Consider the following 22,263-nt stretch of genomic DNA (forward strand, 5'->3'; position numbering starts at 1 on the left):
GTTCGCAAATGGTGAAAAGCGATAGAGCTGGCGTACACAAGTCGATGCAAATGTATAGAAAAGAAACGGTAAACAAATAAATGTTTTGCGGCTGTTTCGAACGATTTTGGAATGTTACCGAAAAATTCGATTCACTGGCTTGCAACAATAAATAGAATCGGATGTGTGACACAAATTCGACCAGCGACTCTGTGATTGATAGCTTAGGAATTAAAGATTAATACGGACAGCATCTACTGAACCGACCACAAATGCGTGCATAAGCAGAACGTATATGTCGTAAAACTAAACTGAAATGCAAATGTCACGACGAATGGTAACTGCTGAGGGTTTCTTTCGCACGCGAGAGCGAGCTCCAGTGTTTCTGCAAAGCATCACCAAAGGGCGTGGAACCTGATGTCACTAGTTCGATCCGGTGCTAGACACACAAGGTCACAAAGCACTGATGCCTTCTTCACATATGTACAGCCATCCAGTGATGAGAAACAGCAACGCTTTGATTGATTTCTATAGAAGTCCTCACTGAAGTTTTACAACGAATTTATAATCGTTTTCATAAGTTTACTGACACCGTTTGGTATTTCTTTGACAGTGGTAAACATATTTTCTGTACGTATTCTGTTGACAGTGGTAAACATATTTTCTGTATATATTCTGTTACCTTTGTTTTAAGATACCGTTTACTTAATTTTTTATTCTAATTTGGTGTTTGGCATTCCCTCTCTTCTAGGATTCAAGGTAACTACAACACATATAAAATATTCTTAGTTTATTATAAGAGCTGTTGTGGCGTTGTTAATAAAAGCAGTTGCGTAGAATAAGATCACCATTCAAATCCCTCTCACGAAGTACAGTTCTTATGATATGTTTTATAACTTACGTGACAGTAAGACATACATTACTGAAGACGATTACATACTTGTAAAGGAGCGAGCATCAAACTTTCCCCATCAAATATGAAAAAAAACCTGAACGTTGCTTTGAAATTCGCATTATTTAAGTAGGTGTGGTACTAGTAGAAGACGTGAGAGCTTGCTTCGTCTGCCCTGATAGCCACACAAAACCATTCAGCCTGCTACAGACGTGCTTAACAGGCTAACGAGGCGTCCACGCCATTATAACTAAGTTTGGTGATAGTTTATGGTCTTTATGATTGGTGCTAAGATTGCACTGCTGACGTGCATTTTCAGAACTTCACGCCGTAGTGTTATAGTATTTTCTTGTCATGAATTTTAGAAAAAACTGACGCAGTAGCCTGACTTTAATAATGACGCTCTAGGAGGCGTTTTCATATCTTTAAATGTCTCAGGCTCTTCCATTGAAGTAAAAAATGGTTCAAATGGCTCTGAGCACTATGGGACTTAACATCCGAGGTCATCAATCCCGTATAACTTAGAACTACTTATACCTAACTAACCTAAGGACATCACACACATCCAAGCTCGAGGCAGGATTAGAACCTGCGTGAAGCGCCTAGAACCGCTCGGCCACACCAGCCGGCCCATTGAAGTAATAGGAACCTTGGAATGTTGGGACGTTTCCTGCTGATGGAATACAGCCAGAATCTTTCTACATCTATATCTACGTCTATATGATTACTCTGCTATTCACAATAAAGTGCCTGGCAGAGGGTTCAATGAACCAGCATCAAGCTGTCTCGCTACCGTTCCACTCTCGCACGGTGCGTGGGAAAAACGAGCACTTAAATTTTTCTGTGCGAGCCCTAATTTCTCTTATTTTACCGTGATGATCATTTCTCTCTATGTAGGTGGATGCCAACAGAATTTTTTCGCAATCGGAGGAGAAAACTGGTGATTGAAATTTCGTGAGAAGATCCCGTCGCAACGAAAAACGCCTTTGTTTTAATGATTACCACTCCAATTCACGTATCATGTCTGTGACACTATCTCCTCTATTTCGTGATAATACAAAACGCACGACCCTTCTTTGAACTTTGTCGATGTCATCCGTCAGTCCCACCTGATGCGGATCCCACATCGCACAGCAATACTTCAGAGTAGGGCGGACAAGCATGGTGTAAGCAGTCTCTTTAATAGACCTTCTAAGTGTTCTTGCAATGAATCGCAGTCTTTGATTTGCTCTATCCACAACATTATATATGCGATCATTCCAATTTATGTTATTTGTAATTGTAATCCCTAAGTATGTAGTTGAATTTACGGCCTTCAGAGTTGTGTGACTTATCGCGTAATCCTTTAGTACTCATGTGAAAACTTCACACATTTCTTTATTCAGGGTCACTTGCCACTTTTTGCACCATAGAGATATCTTATATAAATCATTTCTTCGCTCCTAAATTTAAATAAATTCTTAACATGTATGTTTGTTGTACTGTTATTGTTTTCATTTTGGCAACTGACTGTTTAGTGTTTTGTTACGCTGCTGCTTTTATTCAAATACGTTCAGCGTATGTTATTACGTGTTCTATGTTGTTAAATTTAATGATAAATCTGAAGGATAAGAAAGTTGATACTACTGGTGACACTGTGTTCTCCTGCCAACTACGCCATACCACGCGGAAACTAGTCTTTATACCGCCGGTTTCTTCAAATTGATACAGCTGTCTCTTTGCAGTAAGTACATAGTTGAGCGTATCAAGAGTATCACAAGCTGCTCTAGATTATCCACATTACTTTGTTTTCTTTTTGTTTCATTCTTGTTGTGCTGTTGCCATATTATATCCCATTCTGAAAAACACCTGCTTTATTTTCTTCTGTGTTCCGTCTACTTGTGTGCCGTCATGGGGCCAACAGAGTGAAGGGCGTCCTTTGTGTTGCTCTCTCGACTAGGGTATTATTTTGGTTTATATTTCTTCGCTTTATTGCGGTCTGTGGTGCTGCCACTCCGAACTTAATTCCATTTCTATTGTCTAGCTTCCTATACTACCGTACTCCCTGTGATTCGGCTACTTGGGAAATGGTGTCAGAGGTAAATGCATGAGAGTACTTTTCTTCTGTGGCAGACTCACCTTAGGTAATAGTGCATCAGCATAGGATCAAGCTTCCAGCTTGTGTGAAAGTAATGGCAGTATAAAAGATTTGATAAATTGTATTCAGTTACCATAAAGAAATTAGTCTTAACGATGATGTGGAGCTTTAAATACAGGAATTCCATTTATTCCTTGTCTGCTTACGAATGAAATTGTGCGATCTAAGTATAAGGCTATTTCATTCAGCTACCACTTGTTTTGGTTTTCATGTGAGCTGTAGGTTATTATTTTGAACACATTTATTGAAATAGATTTCTACAGCTGTGGGCTACTCCACTCAGCAAGTGATTTGTAATTTTTTTTAAATTTCGATTCAGTTCGGAGGCAAATTTGCATCATACTGTGAAGTTATAGAGGGCTATCTGAGAGAACACAGAATCTTCCGGAGAGATCAGATTTTAGAGGTTTTCACGCCATTGGGAATTACATACTTGTTGTCCTATCCATGGCCTCTAAAACTTGCTACAATAGGCAGGAAATAACCTGTGTTACAACTGAAGAATTGTAAAATCTCCTCTCGGGATTCTGAAACAACTTCCACTCTTGATTTTAGAGCAAATTTTGACACTCTACTGTCTTTCTGTTTGTTGTATTAACGTGGCATAATGTTACTGAGCCTGCTGTCGATCGAGCGAGCGCCAAGGTTGCGTACGTTCATCTGTATCAAATGGAGCAATGTTTGTTAATGAATATGTGTACTGAAGGCAGTGCTTTCCTTGGTGCGGTAGTCCTCGAACGCCAAATCGCTATTACCGTCGAAACGGAACGCAGCAATTAGAAGCCAAAGAATGAGTGCTCGAATTAGATATGCCCGTCTGGTTTACGCTTTCCTTGGTTACAACGTGGAACGCTTGGTTTTTACTAGGCCTCGTACTGAGTATTCTGCTCTGAGTATTCTGTTCTGAGTTACGCCCAAAACGAAGAAAAGGAAGTTTAAAATTTCGAAAACTTATTATTTGAAATACATGACGTTTCTGTAGTTGCAAATATTCACAAACGTCAGCTGTTTAATGGAATGACGACAGCGAAAATTTGTGGAGGACCGGGACTGGAGCCCGGATTTTCCCGCTAATAGCGAGCGGTCGCCTTACCATTAGGCTATCCGAGCACACTTCGAGGCCAGACTCAAACTTCCATATGTAATCAACCACGAGTCTACAAACTGCACTAGTACATCCATTATGGATATCCCGTACAGGTGGGACATTTTAAATGAAAGGCGCTTGGTCGGTGTCGGTGGATGCATACGATATTGTGGTGACTGATGCAATGTTCATTCGGATGTGCAAACATTATATCATACTTCTGAACAACCCATGTACTGCAATATTGTATTATTACGAAGTGTGAAGGACACAATAAAATTAGATTACCAGAAGTTTATCAGATTTATTGAGCAGAAAATTCTGGTACCACTCACACCGCACCCCAGCCCTAGCGTTACAGGTGGCTGAAAGCGTGAATGAAGACAACGGAAACGTCGTTAATCGGGCATCGTAGCGATTATCATTCTTTATGTTGCGAATAATGTATATGAAATGGAGGTATATCCGAATCCGAATGAAGAACTTGCATTACTATCCGTCACATTTCGTTCTCACGCTGGCGCTACGAAGAACTATATGATTATGTTTCCAAAATTTCCCCTTTTTAGTTTGTGTGTGAAGTATGATCTTCCTAAGATTTGAAAATGACTTGAAGCAAATAGGCAGAGGTTGCACTTGTGTATCCTCCAACACCGTGAAGTTGGCATGAAACGAACGTGAATGTCAGCTATTATCAGATTGCGATCCCAGAGCTACGCGTGGTTGTGCGAAGTGCCATCTCTGATTTGCGTGGCAGGTAATTTTGACAGCAGGTGTTAAACTTCTGACGTGTTGAGGTAGGTGGCTATGCCCTATCTTGAGGCCCCCGCGACGTTAACTACCAACAAGGTAACGCAATGCGAGGTCCCTTCCCTCCTTCTGCACTCGTCGGGAGTAGAAGCGACTCGTTATGATGTTCGTCCCCGTCAATATGACGTGGAACAGCACCTGTAACTCTCGGAAGAACACAGCTCCTCGCGTAGTTAAGAAACATTCTATTGTTCGTCTGTAACAGTCTTATCAGTTTGTGTTAACTGATCAATTGTTTATCTTTTATCTTATGCCCGGTTAGTTTCGTTGAGGAGTGAAATCTTGCTTCCTAATCCTATCATTACGCTCGTTTTTCACATCATCCTTAGAGAGAATTTATAATTGCTATTCGTAATTCCGTTGCTACGTCAAATTATGAACAACGGTCTAACGTAACTCCAGAGATCCCTTATGTTGAAGTAACGTCCTTGTAACACGCCGTAATGCTGATTTTTATACTATTCACCTTTCACTGTCTGTTATTTCTGTCTTCACACAGTCACTTAAAATGTTTAAAAGACTCAATCACTAGTATGAATATACGTAATATTATTCCTTGAATCATGTAAGCGACACATTTGATTTATCTCTTGACTAATAGTTTATTTATCTTTTTGTAATTAATTGTTTGTCCCTATCACGCACACACACCGATGTCATTCGAGATTAACTTCTCATCAGTCCAGTAATCGTGACGTTGACAACAACTTTTGATTGAACGGCGTATTGGTTTTTCTTCATGACTTTGTATTATTGTGTCCTATTCAAGACTACAAATAGTTTTCGTGTCACTGATCCATTACTATCAAGTGAGCCACTGTTCTTCAGTCCGGCGGTTAAGTGCAGTAAATCAGTATCACTCAATTAAAATCACCGTCGCGTTGATAACGGTAAAGATTACTTTATTGAGACGAATGACTGAGTACGGCTTTAGTCTCTCTCTCTCACGAACTATCGAACTTTCACAACTGAAACAATCTAATAGCGTTTACTTCCAGAATATGGTTCAAATGGCTCTGAACACTATGCGACTTAACTTCTGAGGTCATCAGTCGCCTAGAACTTAGAATTAATTAAACCTAACTAACCTAAGGACATCACACACATCCATGCCCGAGGCAGGATTCGAACCTGCGACCGTAGCGGTCGCTCGGCTCCAGACTGTAGCGCCTAGAACCGCACGGTCACTCCGACCGGTCTTCCAGAAGACTATCGCAATAGTACTGTAGAGCGACTCAAGAGGAACTTACTAAACATTTCCATATCCGAGTTGCATTGTAGGCGCATTGAATTTCCTTTTCGATGCGGCTACAACTCTCTTCCGTGGTATATGTTACCTCTGACCGAATTACCTCCTTGGATTTAACCTTCGTTCATATGAATTTAAATTTATTCTATAAATGTTCAAAACAACCCTTTCATCTCCTCCTTTATATGTTACTCTCAGTATTTAAGTGTTATAGCTGTTAATCAAAACATTATCAGTGTAATTAATTTTTTTTATCACCAATAGTTGTTGTCACTGTCAAGATGACTCACTTCCCTGCTTTAAGTTTTCACAAAGTTTGTTAATTGGGGTTTTCTGTCCTTGGGGCGTTACAGTAAGAACGCACATAGCCCGTTCTGTCCTTTGCTACCTCATTTCAGAGGGTGTTGCACTATTGCCTGTCCAGCATGCTCTACATGTCTCCCACCCGCTGAAACGTTTAGTCGTGGGGTGCCGGGAGTTATTCACACTACCATCCTCTAGCCAGCTGTTAAGTCTAGCATAGAGTTGATGGCTTGCAACGTTTAGCGAGTGAATATACACGGGCCAGTCACAATGACGTGTAGATTTGTCAGAAGCTCGAATAACCACATTTTGCAGCGTGGACTGCTGCGAGACTTGCAGGGAGAGAGTAACCATGTCGACTCCAGTACCGCGGTCAGCTGCGCTACGTTTCTGCCTTCAAGATCCATGCGCGTACAGTCTCATCGACGTGGTTCCGCAGATTCTCGATTGGGTTTAAACCCGGGGAGTTTGGTGGCCAGAGGAGTACGGCAAACTCGTCCTGGTGCTCTTCGAACCAAGCTTCTACACTGCGGACTGCAGCCTCTGTGGTGTCACGTTGCATTGTCCTGCTGGTAGATGCCCGGTGCCGCGGGGGAGGGGGGGGGGGGGGCAACTGCATGTAGAGGTGGACATGGTCCTAAGGATAGATGAGTACTGTGTGTTGATCCATTGCTCCTTCCTTTAAGAATGGTGGGATCACACAGGGAATGACACGAAAACATTCCACAGAGCGTAACACTCCTCCTCCTGCCCGGACTCTTCCGAAGATTTCTGCACAATATTTGCTTTGCTTTCAGACGTTTCACGACGTACACAGCAACGGCCATGGAGCATAAAACGCGTTTCATCTGCAAAGGCCACTCAGTAAATAAATGTCGTGTGGCTAGGGCCTCCCGTCGAGTAGACCGTTCGCCGGGTGCCAGTCTTTCGATTTGACGCCACTTCGGCGACTTGCTCGTCCATGGGGATGAAATGATGATCAGGACAACACAACACCCAGTCCCTGAGCGGAGAAAATCTTCGACCCAGCCGGGAATCGAAACCGGGCCCTTAGGAGTAACACTCTGTCGCGCTGACCACTCAGCTACCAGGGACGGACAGGCCAGTCAGTGATCGTCCAGTTGCGTTATTCGCGTGCAAATTGCAGCCTTCGCCGGCCTTATCAATGCAGACCGGGCACTTTTAAATGAAAGCGCGACAGACGACGACGTGAGAGCCGCTATTAAAGACAGCAGACACGGAAGAGCACCAGGCGCAGATGGAATCCCAACGGAATTCTACACTACGCTCTGGCGCACAGACGGCAGTATACTTACTGAAATAGTAAATTAATTTCTAAACGGGGCAGAATTGCCATCAAAATTTCTGCAGGGGACGGTGATTCTGCTTCCCAAAAAGCAGGCAGCCAATAGACTTGAAGATTTTCTGCCGATAACGTTACTTAAATCGGTTAAAATGGCTCAAAGCACTATGGGACTTAACAAATGAGGTCATCAGTCCCCTAATCCTAGAACTACTTAAACCTAACTAACCTAAGGATGCCCGCCTGGTTGGCCGTGCGGTCTAACGCACGGCCTTACGGGCGGGAAGGAGCGCCTGGTCCCCTGCACGAATCCGCCCGGCCAGTCTGTGGATGGTTTTTAGGCTGTTTTCCATCTGCCCCGACGAATGCGTGCTGGTTCCCCTAATTCTGCCTCAGTTACAATGCGTCGGCGATTGCTGCGCGCCCGCGTCTCCTGGTCTTGCGGTAGCGTTCTCGCTTCCTACGCCCGGGTTCCCGGGTTCGATTCCCGGCGGGGTCAGGGATTTTCCCTGCCTCGTGATGGCTGGGTGTTGTGTGATGTCCTTAGGTTAGTTAGGTTGAAGTAGTTCTAAGTTCTAGGGGACTGATGACCGTAGAAGTTGTCCCATAGTGCTCAGAGCCATTTGAACCATTTTTTGATTGCTGCGCAAACAAGTTCTCCACGTACGCGTACACCACCATTACTCTACTACGCAAACATAGGGGCTACACTCGTCTGATGTAAGACGCTCCCTGGGGGGTCCACCGGGGGCCGAACCGTACAATAACCCTGGGTTCGGTGTGGGGCAGCGGAGGGGTGAAGTGGACTGCGGTAGTCGTCGTGGGATTGTGGACCACTGCGGCTGCGGCAGGGACGGAGCCTATCCGTCGTTTCTAGGTCCCTGGTTAACATACAATACAATACAATACAAACCTAAGGATATCACACACATCCATACCCGAGGCAGGATTCGAACCTGCGACCGTAGCAGCAGCGCGGTTCCGGACTAAAGCGCCTAGAACCGCTCGGCAACTCCGGCCGGCTAACGTTACTTATCTCCGACTACAAAATACTAGCAAAGTTCCTGGCTGCGAACATCAAAGTCGCACTGAAGAAAGCAATTAGCCCATGGCAGATCTGTGCAGTGCTTGGCGGGAACATCTTCGACGCCGTCTGCACATACAAGGACATCATAGCTCATGCCGCAACAACCAGGATACCCGCAGCCATAATTTCTATCGATTTCCACAAGGCTCTCGACAGGATCAGTTACTGGTACCTACTGAAAACTATCGCACGCCTCGGATTCGGACCAAAATTCACAAGAACCATCAGGAATATAATCACAAACGCCACCTCCACAATATTAGTAAATGGATGGACTTCAAAGCCTATACGACTAGGAAAATCCGTCAGGCAAGGGTGCCATTTATCAATGGCACTATTCACAATAGCCCTGGACCCGTTACTTCGAAAACTGACAGCCGACATCAGAGGCTACACAATAGGAACATCACACATCGCATGCATGGCCTATGCCGACGACTTGGGGATCTTCACCCAAGCTAATAATGGAATCTTTTGAAAGAGCTTCGGGCACCAAACAAATCCAAGGAGGTCAGTGCTACTGCCGATATGCAACGGCAGATAGTGAACAGCGAGACAATGGTATCGAGTGACAGAGAACCATAGGTCACTTGGAGTAGAAATTCAACAGTGCTCGCTGAAAATGGCAGCATAAAACTGGCGCAGCGTCCTAGGTACAACAAGAGGGCTCACGAGTACACACGCGAACAGAAACCTGACGCTGAACCAAAGAGTGCAATTGATAAATGTAACGATCCTGTCGAAAGTGTGGTACATGGCCCAGATTCTATACGCACCGACAGAAATTGCGCGAGCAATAGCAGGTGCGGCGTATTGCGTGCTGTATAAGCGGGAAATCTTCAAAGTCTCCCAGGCGACGTGTTTCCTTTCGAGGGAAGAAGGCGGACTCGGTCTGACAGACTGAGAGGCACCCACGTGCCTTGCTCATACTGTGGCATCCAGCAGTCAGGCGTGCAAGATGAGTGGTCTGCCAAGCGAATGGACTCATTCTTATTTATCGAGTAACATGAACTCTAGTACTCACAATTAAGTTACAAGTTATTCTCCTGTTTGAATATTACGCAACGGAAACGGAAACGCACATCTGACTATTAGTAATTTACACAACTCTGACTGTTCACTACGCACTGGCAATACCACTTTTTCTTTCTTATTTAACGGCTTTGATCAACACGTGGCCTTCGCACTGAATATGAATGGCGCACACATTATAAATCCTGGGTATCAGGACAACATACTATTCGAAGGAAAAGGCCACCAATCTTTTTCTTTTCACTATCTTATTTATGCCGATAAATTCTATAACACAAACACACAAATTCTATAACCTACAACAATAACACATGAGAAATTCCACCCAGTGGGCATGGCTTTACGTTGGTGATTCTCTATCTTATGGTCTCGTAATTATTTAACGCTACAGTGCACTTTCTGGATAGGATGGTGGATCTTTTGCTATATCTCACACTTCGACTCTCACACCCATCATCACGAAAATTTCCTCCAGATCGAGTGGTACAAAAAGGAACAGGCATAACTCACTGCCTCTGAAACTATCTTGTTACTCTCCCATGCCAACCACACATACTTAAATTTCATGAAATACATCACACTGGCAACATACAATACAAAGAGTAGTCACAACGTTATAATCACATCACTTTCAGCTTTCCCACTTCAATTAGTACTTATCCCTGTTTCACACGACACTGCCCCACTTCGTAACTTTTCTTTCCTACTATGAACGCTGGAGGATATATGCACGTCTTCCTGTGCAATGCAAGCCAAGTGGCGTTGCTGGATAGGCGGCTGACTCACCTTGCTTCTATCTCAGAGTATTATAGTTTGAATCAAGCGTCACACGGAAACATAACACTCAAAGTAATATTAAGAACATATTCATCACACACGCGAGTCCTCAACTGATACCATGGACGAGTATTTATCTTTATCCTTTGTCTCATACACAGATTGAGACTCACACAGTACTCACCACGTGGAAGTACTCGTCTCTAATTTCAAGTCTTGCACACGCCATTTCTTAAATATTTCAACTTATAGTACACACGCTAGTAATTCAGCTTAACTTAAGCACTCGGAAGTATTTCAACTTATTGCTACACGTGGTTTCATTGTGATCGTTGGTCACTTCCGAAGATTACTACGATCCCCTTAATATTACCTGCTTGACATTTAATTCTCCCCCCAAAAGTTCCTGAAATAGAGAAATAATTATTCCAAACTACTCTTAAGTATTCCACATGCATACCAAATCTCTCCACTCTTTTGTCTTTACGGAGCACACCTAAGACAGGTCTTACCAACACAAGATCCAGCGGCAGAGTGCTAAAACATGGCCGATCTCTCGCCTCCGCCAAGGTGGGGGAGCACCATGCTACCGTATTGGTCAGCCACATTTCAGGCAGCTCAAAGCTCAGGTAAATTTCATCTCTTTGGTTCCACCAAAGGTGATCAAAGGACCGTCTTATAGATGATCGTATATTCGCATTCACTATCTGCGGTTAGCAGACGACCATACATTCATTCATTTCACAGATCTCACCAAATTGGATGTAGGGATTTATTTTGTGGGAGTGCACATGTGATCAATTAAATAAATAAATTATCCTTCTTTCCTACACTGGTCTCCGGCTTCGGTGTATTAAGTGAAATTGAGTTATTCTTACAAAAAATATGTTTTTATGACAAGATTAACGAAGAATGTAGTATCTATTTTCAATGTCGGGCGGTACTGTAACCTTTCAAGACGTCAAAACGAAATGCGCGGCGCTACTGCTGCACCGAGCGCTGAAAATCGAGAACTAGAACAGTAACAGCATTACGTCCAGCCTGCTCAACGCCTACAAATCGGGATCTGAGGAAGCTCCTGTAGACACTGCCCACATCCCGTTCAAGTTAGGGCACATTAAACAGATGACGGCTGACAAGAGCTACATCACCACGGTCGCTGCCAACCCAAAGCAAAGAACGGCGATGAAGATCTACCGCGCTCTGAGGGGGAAGACAAGCATAACGAAAATAGAGATGTGACTTACAGACCACGACTGGCCACAGGTCTGGAAGCACATCTCTGAAGGGACACTGCCCGAACACGCCAGGGACACCTGGTACAAAATCGTTCTCCAGACAGTGCCAATCAATGAGAAACTGGTGCGCATTAACATGCGCGAATCGCCAAACTGCGAACTCTGCAACCAGACCGACACCATCGAGTGTCGCTTTAGTTGCACAGAGAGTAGAGAAATATGGGCGACAGCCAGAAGAATGATCGCCCACATCAACAGAACTGACGAAAGGGCAATACACGTCACAGCTGTCACTGTCCCGGAAGCAAAGCCTTTTCCCAACCCAAAACGGCTGGCCACGATGTGGATTCTCGCCACGACTGCACTCGCCACCTTGAGCAAACGGCAGACCGACAAGGCGCAGTTCCTCACGGAGCTATCGGAGGAACACAAGAGGGCCAAACAACGCAAGAAGTACCGTGAGACCTTTCAGAACTTCCTGCAGGTCCCGCTGGACGCCGCTTTCCGAGACGCCTTCGACACGCCTTGACCGACGCCCTCTCACAACATCCACATCCACGTCGCTGAGGACGTCGCCCACCCATTCCTCCAAAACCACAACGTCGAGAGCGGTGTAGTGCGAAAAGCGTCTGATGAAATGTGTGCAAAGTAGAAAGTGAAAGTGTTCAAGTGTCGCAGTACCAAAGTGTGTGTCACGTGTGCAAATCCTATCGTTACAGTGTCCTTTCCTCATAGAAAAACAGAGCAGGCAAAAAGAAAATTATCAGCCAGAAATAAAGTGCAAAGCGTACGAAACAAGTGAATCAAGGCAACAATGAAATTTAAATAGTGTCCTTCATATATTAATGTGCTATCTCGCTCACACTATCTCTCTCTCTCTCGACTCAAGTTACGTCGTTTTTTGTTCCTGTGATATATATATATAAACTTATGTTCACCATGTGCCTAGATGTAGCATGTTTCGTTGTGATTTCTTATCATTTTTACCTTATATATCTTTTGCCTCATAATATGTGTGCAAATTGTTGCGTCCACATAAATGCAGTACACTGTTTATTTATTTTATTTATTGATTTATTTAACCTGGCAAGATTAGGGCCATCAGGCCCTCTCTTACATCTAATCAGGCATTCTACTTATTTTACATTCATATATTTTAGTAGGCATGTTAAACTACATCTAGTAGAGATCTTGAGAAACTAGAGAAAGTCGAAAGAAGAATTTTAAGGAAAATACTGGGAGCTAAAAGAAAAGATAATGCTGAATACAGGTTAAGACCAAACAGAGAGCTATATCTGAAAACGGAGAAACTAACTGATGTAATGAGGAAGAGGAGACTACAGTTTTTTGGACATATATTCAGAATGGATAACAACAGACTAACCAAGCGGATATTCACATTACTCAATAGCTACAAATCCAAGCCAGCATGGTTCATAGAGACTGAAAAGGACATTGAAAATGCTGGAGTTACAATAGACACAATAGAAAACAGAACACATTTCAGAAAGACAGTTCAAAAGGCAGAGTTTCAGGAGAGAAAGAAAATAACTAGACGAAAGTGGACTCAAGAAGAAAGGGAACAACACTCTAAAAGGATGAAGGAAATTTGGAAACTGAAGAAATCTAATACAATGAAGAGTAGCCGAAGTTGATTCATCGTACCCTCCAAATGGGTTATTCGAGGGGAAAAAAAACTAAGTCTAGTACAAAAAGTGAAATAAACAATTACAAAGGCACACTTAGAAAAATACATACATATAGAGTTTATATTCGTAGATGATACGTACTGTTATAATAAGACATTATGAAAGAGACAGATTTTAGATAGGAGTACTAGCAGCAGGGAGTATGAGGGAGACTGATGGTGCAGGGAGGAGAAGAATAGAGACATGATGTAACATAATTAAGGAAATATAAAGGTAAATAAGACTGCATGGTTAACAGAGATAGAAGAAGAGGAAGAAAAGAAACGAGCAAGATAGGAGACACTAGCTTTGCTATTTGATAGAGGAGAGGATTGGCCTTGTACATTAATTTTGTGGAAAACGTTATGAGGATGATAGTAGGAAATACTTCAACTTCTTATTAAAAACAGCAGGGGATTGAATTTTGCGCAAGGTAAGGGGCAGTTTGTTCCAGAGGCGGACAGCGGCAACTGAGAAGGAGTTTGAAAAAGTTTTTGTTTTGTGAGTGGCACAGTTAGGATACCAAATAAGAGTGACCTCGTGTTTCAATTATGATGGCATGAAAGGTGTTTAATCTCTGAAGCAACATACTGGGGTGCTTGCGCGACGAGGAGTCGGTGAAGTAGACAAAGAGTGTGGTAGTTACGCAATTTGTTCTGCCGCAGCCACCCTAGCTGGGAGTATGAAGCACTAACATGATGATATCGGCGAATGTTGCAGGTGTAATGCACACAGGCATTCATAGTTAGTTCTAGCCGTCGGTTTTTTTCACTACTCATACCTTGTTGAATTACATCACAATAGTGAAGGTTCGGTAGAACGAGTGCTTGCACGAGCTGGCGTTTCAAGTCCTGTGGAAATACGTTTCGAAACTTTTTGAGAGCATAGAGACAAGCGGACGTCTTCCGGCACACTGCGACTGTATTCTCCGCCCAGTTGAGATGCTCATCCAACGTTACACTCAAGCTCTTAACTGTTTTCTGATATGGTATTAGAATACCGTCGAGCAGAATAGAAGGCAACCGTTCGCGGAAATCTGAAGTAATTAATTTCTGATGCGCTATTAAGATTACTTGTGTTCAAATGGCTCTGAGCACTATGGGACTTAACATCTGAGGTCATCAGTCCCCTAGAACTTAGAACTACTTAAACCTAACTAACCTAAGGACATCACACACATCCATGCCCGAGGCAGGATTCGAACCTGCGACCGTAGCAGTCGCGCGGTTCCGGACTGAGGCGCCTAGAACCGCTCGGTTACCACAGCCGGTTGATTATTTGTGTCTTTTTGCATTTAGTATCCTTCATTTATTTATTCACATATAAATTTTTTTGTTTATTTTCCCTTTGTCATAAATATCGCGAACATGATACAATATGTGCAGTTTCTATTACTATACAGCATAAATCTAAAGTAAAAAAATTTAAACTCAAAATACAACAAACAAAAGTAAGGCAAGTTTGTCACAACAGCGTGAAGACATTATGCAAAAAATTATCTGAAGGACATTAACGAATAAAAGGGTTGTTCCTTACCAAAAGACAATTCAAGAACACTGACAAAAGAGAAAGGAGAAAATGTCCATGAACGCATAATAGTATAGCAGATCAGTTTCATGTAAAAATCTGTAATTGATAAAATCTGTAAATAAAAGACTATATACGTTACCAAAAACAAAACAAAAATATTCCCGGAGGTGTCAGGGATTTTCACCTGCCTCGAGATGAGTGGGTGTTTGTGTTGTCCTCATCATTTCATCATCATACATGAAATTGGCGAGATTGGACTGAGAAAAGATTGGGACTCTGTACGGGTAATAACCGCGCAGTTGAGCGCCACACAAACTAAACATCATCAGCACCCTAGAAATGATACTGCCTGCCCATTGCCATTTGACGATCGAAAATTTCGGCTGTGTTGTCACTCACCCGGAAAGCGAAGCAACATGGCGTAATCGGGGCGCCGATGGGGTTCGGAGCTCGCGTGGGTGCTAGTGTGTGCGTATGCGTGGGCGCCAATTAACAGGCAGTTTGCCTGCGGCGGCCACTTCCCCTCGCACCCCCCTCCTTTCCCCCGCCAATTTGCAGCCAATTATCGCCCTCGTCAGGACGCTGCGCGCCGCGCCACCCCGCGACAGCCTCACTTTCGCTATCCCCCTGCTCTGTCAGAGATTGCACCACCAACAACCGCCGAAACTCTACTCAACTGTGCTAAGCGCCTGTTTCCGGGATCGAGACCAACATTTGTGGTGGTCGGTACCACACGGGCTGACTACTGGGGGGTGAGGGGAGGGGTCTTTACGTTGCCGTTTCTCACGCAAATTCAACCGCAAAAGTCGTACTCAACGGATTTATCAGAAATCTGCACCACCATCACCACCACCATCAACAGCAACAGCAGAAGCAGAATTAACAACAGAAAATACAAAACATTCTTTAGTTAAAAAGCTCCTGTTGCTGAAATGTGCACCTAACTTGTAGTTCACAGTTATGACAGTGACCTTGATAGCTTCCTCTCGTATTTGTGTGCGTAATTAACCTTACCCACAGAGAAAAGCTCCTATCGGAGCACAAAAAAAGGCCAATATGCTAATGTTTAAAAGAGTAAAAGTGGCCTACCAACTGCCTCATTCTACCCAAGCACTTTAAAAATTTTCCCAAAATTTTTGGAATACGAACATATTTGCGTTCTTTTTAACGTGCAACTCACCTCTCACACCCACAAGCTCCACTAACTGTATCTAACACATGCCCATTAGTCCATCGCTGTACGTCGCTCATATATATCCACGTCAACCTGCCCATTCTACTCACTCTCTCAAGGCAACTCATTATCTCTCTGTGTCTCTCTGCCCGTTTTCTGTCTCACAGCCACAGTCTCCTTCGTTCTGCCCTACTACTATTGTTCTCTTACTCTCTCTCTCTCCCTCTTACTCTCTCTTACTGCTATTATCTCATTCATTCCTTCGCACTGTTTCTGTATCTTTTAACTACTAGTGCCTCTCTCTTCCCCGCCGTTATTGTGTCTCATTACCACTGGTTCTCACCCACTTCCTCTTTCTACTTTTCTTTATTCCTCCTCAATTGGCATTGTCTTCTTCACTCTTTTTCCCAGCACTGTTCTGCCACTGTCAACCACGTTCCACTGCCACTTTGTGGCTCTTTTTCTCTCACACTGCCATTGCCTCCTTCTCTCTTTCTGTACCACGACCAGTGCCTACTAATTTCCAGTACTACTAGTATTTATTACTTTTCCATCTGTTTATCACTGCCACTGTCTTCCTCTCTTCCAGTATAAAAAAGCGCGAATGTGTTTGCATGTCAAAATTTTTCGGAAATGTTTTTAAGGTGCTGAGGAGGGTAGAATAAGGGAATTGGTACCCCATTTTTCTGTTACTGAGGGAGCTTCTATAGGAGCGTTTTTCCGCTGATTCCCCTTTTTCCCTGCTACAGCACTCATGTGAAAAGATAGTTTACTTATGTGAAATTTAAATAACGCAAAACTATTATTCCATGCCTCAGACAGGAATTTTCGTGCACAACACCTTTGCATGTGTTTCAGTACTACACCATGGGGTTCCCAGAATCCTTCTGAGGAAAACGGAGACACTTTAAGCGGAGACACTTTAAGCGTATTTCTCCATGCTACGTCACTTTATAATCATTTTCGCCTCACACCGAATTTTACCTGCGTTTTCTACGTGTACAAGTGGGGTAGTCTTGGCTCTCTGTATCTCGGAAACGAATAAACATATCAAGAAAATTTTCACTGTTGTTCGAGATCGAGATTCTAGAAACATATCGTAAAAATTACAGCCATTTTCCGTCTAGGAATCCGCGGTTCGGCTTGGTACCCGAAAACCATGTTTTTACGGATAAAGATTTTTGAAAAACTTGTAGATATATGCCTAGAGAACATACCGTTAAAATTTGAGCAATTCGTGGAGCTTTTCTATTCAGAGAAGCCCCTTAAGGTTCATCGAAGACCACATCTAATGCAACCGATTTGCTCCATTTGCGTAAGCTGGGGGAAGTGCATAATATTCAAGCTTTGACCATGTATCATAGGATAGTTACAGTAAGGCGATCCTTCTGTTGGGTATACGAATAGTCCCTAGTACAAGAGCTATTCAGGACACTTAACACTGCATTTCTGTCACCAATAGAACCCGAGGTTCGAGCACCACAAAGAATCCCGTTCTTACGCGCGGCGTTATGAAACATATTGGTAGCACATGCTGCTGCATGCGGCCATGATCAAGCTACGAACGTTGGGAGGTTACAAAGCCTCTTAAATGCGTGTCAGCGATAGCATCGAAGAATGAAACCCTCTGATACAGATACAAGAAAAAAAATGGCTCTGAGCGCTATGGGACTTAACATCTATGGTCATCAGTCCCCTAGAACTTAGAACTACTTAAACCTAACTAACCTAAGGACGTCACACAACACCCAGTCATCACGAGGCACAGAAAATCCCTGACCCCGCCGGGAATCGAACCCGGGAACCCGGGCGCGGGAAGCGAAAACGCTACCGCACGACCACGAGCTGCGGACTCAGATACAAGAGGTTCACTTAATCATTCATTGTGATACAACTAAAATTATAGACAAAGAGTACTCGAACTGATCAATTTTTACAGGTTATTACGCCGAGAGTCACGGCTTGGTCAAAAAATGTTCAAATGAGTGTGAAATCTTGTAGGACTTAACTGCTTACACACTACTTAACCTAAGTTATCCTAAGGACAAACACGCACACCCACACCCGAGGGAGGACTCGAACCTCCGCCGGGACCAGCCACACAGTCTATGACTGCAGCGCCTAAGACCGCTCGGCTAATCCCGCGCGGCATGGCTTGGTCAGCAGGAGAAAATCCACACATAATAAAAGCTGACAGATACCAGGCAATGGAGCCGAGCCAACGAGAGAGAAAGAGAGATGCTTTCGAAAGATGCTATGTGGTGCCAGAACTTATAATGAGGTAACAAATGTCATGGAACACCTCTCGTCCGATATCTCCTGATATCATCGTGTACCTCCTTTTGCCCAGCATAGTGCAGCTAATCGATGTGGCATGGACTCAACGAGTTGTTGGAAGCCCACTGCAGAAATATTGAGCCTTGCTGCTTCTACAGTCGACCATAATTGCGAAGGCGATGCCGGTGCAGGATTCTGCGCGCGAACTGACCTCTTAATTACATCCCCTAAATATTCGTTGGTATTCATGTCGGGAGATCTGGGTGGCCAAATCATTCGCTCGAACTGCCCAAAACATTCTTCAAACCAATCGCGAACAGTTGTGGCCTGGAGACATGGCGTACGAGGGGGGACCCAAAAAAACCGGAATTTCTTCCTAGAAAGCATTTCCTTTATTCAGAATGAGAATTTCACTCTGCAGCGGAGTATACGCTGATATGAAACTTCCTGGCAGATTAAAACTGTGTGCCGGACCGAGACTCGAACTTTGGACCTGTTCGTCCCGAGTTCGAGTCTCGGTCCGGCACACAGTTTTAATCTGCCAGGAAGTTTCAAATCAGCGGACACTCCGCTGCAGAGTGAAAATCTCATTCTGGAAACATCCCCCAGGCCGTGGCTAAGCCATGTCTCCGCAATATCCTTCCTTTCAGGATTGCTAGTTCTGCAAGGTTCGCAGGAGAGCTTCTGTAAAGTTTGGAAGGTAGGAAACGAGATACTGGCAGAATTAAAGCTGTGAGGACGGGGCGTGAGTCGTGCTTGGATAGCTGAGTTGGTAGAGCACTTGCCCGCGAAAGGCAAAGGTCCCGAGTTCGAGTCTCGGTCCGGCACACAGTTTTTATCTGCCAGGAAGTTTCATATACTTTATCGTTTCAAATACAACCTTAATCTACTTCGAAGTACTCTCCATTAGCATTAATAATCTTGTCCAAACGTTCATTCCAGTATTCGAAGAACCTTTTAAATTCGTCCTCTTTGATGCCTGCTCGTACTTTCATGACATTGCGTTTTACGTCTTCCACATCCGCAAAACGCTACCCTCTCAAGTCGCTTTTCATCCTAGGGAATAGGAAGAAATCCGAGGGTGCTAAATCCGGCGAATAGGGCGCGTGGGTCAAGGTAGTCGTCTTCGTTGAGGTCACAAACTGGCGATCGCTGAGAGCCGTGTGCGCGGAAGCGTTGTCGTGATGCAGGAACCACACGCCAGAATCCCACAAAGCCGGACGTTTTCGCGACAAACTTCTGCGAAGCCATTTCATAACCTCCAAATAGAATTGTTGGTTTACTGTCTGGTTTTCAGGGACAAGTTCAGAGTTTACGGTCCCTTTGATGTCAAAAAAACAGATCAACATCGTTTTCACATTCGATTTCATTTGTCGAGCTTTTTTTGGTCGAGGTGAGCCAGGTGACTTCCATTGTGATGACTGTTGTTTACTTTCTGGATCGTACCCATAGCATCACCTGTAATGATTTTGTTGAAAAAATGTGGATCATCTTTGAACGCATCCTCCATTTCGAGACAGGCTTGAACGCGATGATCCCTTTGATCTCCAGTAAGAAGCTTCGGCACGAATTTTGCTGCCACTCTTCGCATCCCCAAATCGATGGTCAAGATACGCTGAATTGAGCTCCAGGACAACCTGGACACGTTCTCGATTTGGTCGATTGTCCTGCGTCGATCTTCACTGATGAGATCACGGATTTTGTCGATGTTGTCTTCGCTTCGGAACGTGGCTGATCTTCAACCACCATTTCTCCCTTTTTAAACCGAGAAAACCATTCGTACACTTGCGTTTTACTAAGAGCGTGGTCTTTGTATGCTGTCTGAATCATCGCAACAGTTTCTGCTGCGTTCTTGCCGAGCAAGAAACAAAACTTCACTGCCGCACGTAGTTCGTAAGAACTAGCCATTTCCTCGTGTCACGTCTGCACTGTACGCACACTCAAAGAACTTCCAAAGAAACCACACTTCTCACTGCTGGGTGACGCCGCGTGGTAGAATGACTCAGAGAGCTCCTACTACAACCCTCTGGCGGCGCAACCTGCTACTACAAGTACACCATGTGCAGCATTACAATTCCGGTTACTTTTGGGTCCCCCCTCGTATTGTCAGTCATAAAAATTACATCGTTTCTGGAGCCATGAAATCCGTGAATGGCTGCAAATGGTCTCCAAGTAGCCGAACATAATCGGGACCAGACCACTCAACGTAAACAAGGCCAGCGCCATTGCGGAGCGACTATCATCTCGCACAGTGCCTTGTTGACAACTTCGGTCCATTACTTCATCAGGTAAGCAATGCACGCGAACCTCACCAGCAGCTCTTACCAACTGTAGTCGGGAATCTGACCAGGTCACTGTTTTCCAGTTGTCTAGAGTCCAACCTAAATCACGAGCCCAGGAGAGGCGTTGCAGACGATGCCGTGCTGTTAGGATAGGCACTCGCGTCGGTCGTCTCTTGCCATAGCCCACTAACGCCAAATTTCGCTGCACTGTCCTAAGGGGTACGTTCATCGTACGTACATTGATTTATGCGGTTATTTCAGGCAGTGTTGCTTGTCTATTATCCCTGACAAGCCTACGAAAACGGCGGTACTCTTGGTCCTTACGTGAATGGCGTCGGCCACTGAATCTATGTGGTGAGAGGTAATGCCCGAAATTTGGTATTCTCGGCACACTCTTGACCCTATGGATCTCGGAATATTGAATTCCCTAAAGATTTCCGAAATGGAATGCCTCGTACGTCTAGCTCCAACTGCCATTCCACGTTCAAAGTCTGTTATTTCCTGTCTTGCTGCCACAATCAAGTCGGAAACCTTTTCACGTGAATATGCTGAGTAAAAATAGCAGCTCCGGCAATGCACTGTCCTTTTATACCGTGTGTAGGAGATACTTCCACCATTTATATGTGTGCCTATCGCTGTCCCATGACTTTAGCCACCTCAGTGTAAGCTTTAGCTGCATGGCAGTATAGATGACTCCAAATACGACTGCTGCCGTACTTTAGAGCTTTCATCGTAATATTTATTAATAAAGTTGTCGTGATGAATGAGCAACAAGGTACTTAGTGGTTTTCTCTTTGAAAAGTAGCAGCTTTTCTTAAACATCAGAGCCTTTAGCACTCGGATACGCTGCTACAACATGTCGGCTAAACTGCCGGTTGATGTGGCCCGGAGGCTGCTTTTTACTATCGCGTAAACGCGATTTGAGCTCTTCACGGGGATCCAAAAAGAAGACAAGGCTTTTGTTTTTTTCATACGCTCCCCGGACTGGGGAGGGAGGGTGTATGGAGAACCAAATACTCTTCGATGCCTTAGCTTATCTTATGTTTTGTTGTGGTGATTACATTTACTTGATCATTTGGGATTTTGTGACTCATTATTCCTGTATATGCTTGTTTTCTGGTTGAAAGGATGTGATGATTCTGGTGCTTTCCATGTTTCTGAGGGTGATGAATCCACCATAGTCGGCATGAAAAAAAGTTATATATTCTTCAAAGAGTTTATTTAAAAAAATTAGAAATATTGTTCTGCGGCTCCGATGAATAATAATGCAAGATTTATTAGTTGAAAGCAACTGGCTGAAGGCCACAGTTTAGAAAACAAGTTTTTAACACAACTGAAAATGTTACGTCTTACTGAGACCGTCTTGAAGCAAAAGTTCAGCTGACGAGGAGAAACGGCAAGAGACATCACCCGATTGC

The sequence above is a fragment of the Schistocerca piceifrons genome, chromosome 3 (assembly GCF_021461385.2).
Source record: "Schistocerca piceifrons isolate TAMUIC-IGC-003096 chromosome 3, iqSchPice1.1, whole genome shotgun sequence".
NCBI classification, from domain to species: Eukaryota; Metazoa; Arthropoda; class Insecta; order Orthoptera; family Acrididae; genus Schistocerca; species Schistocerca piceifrons.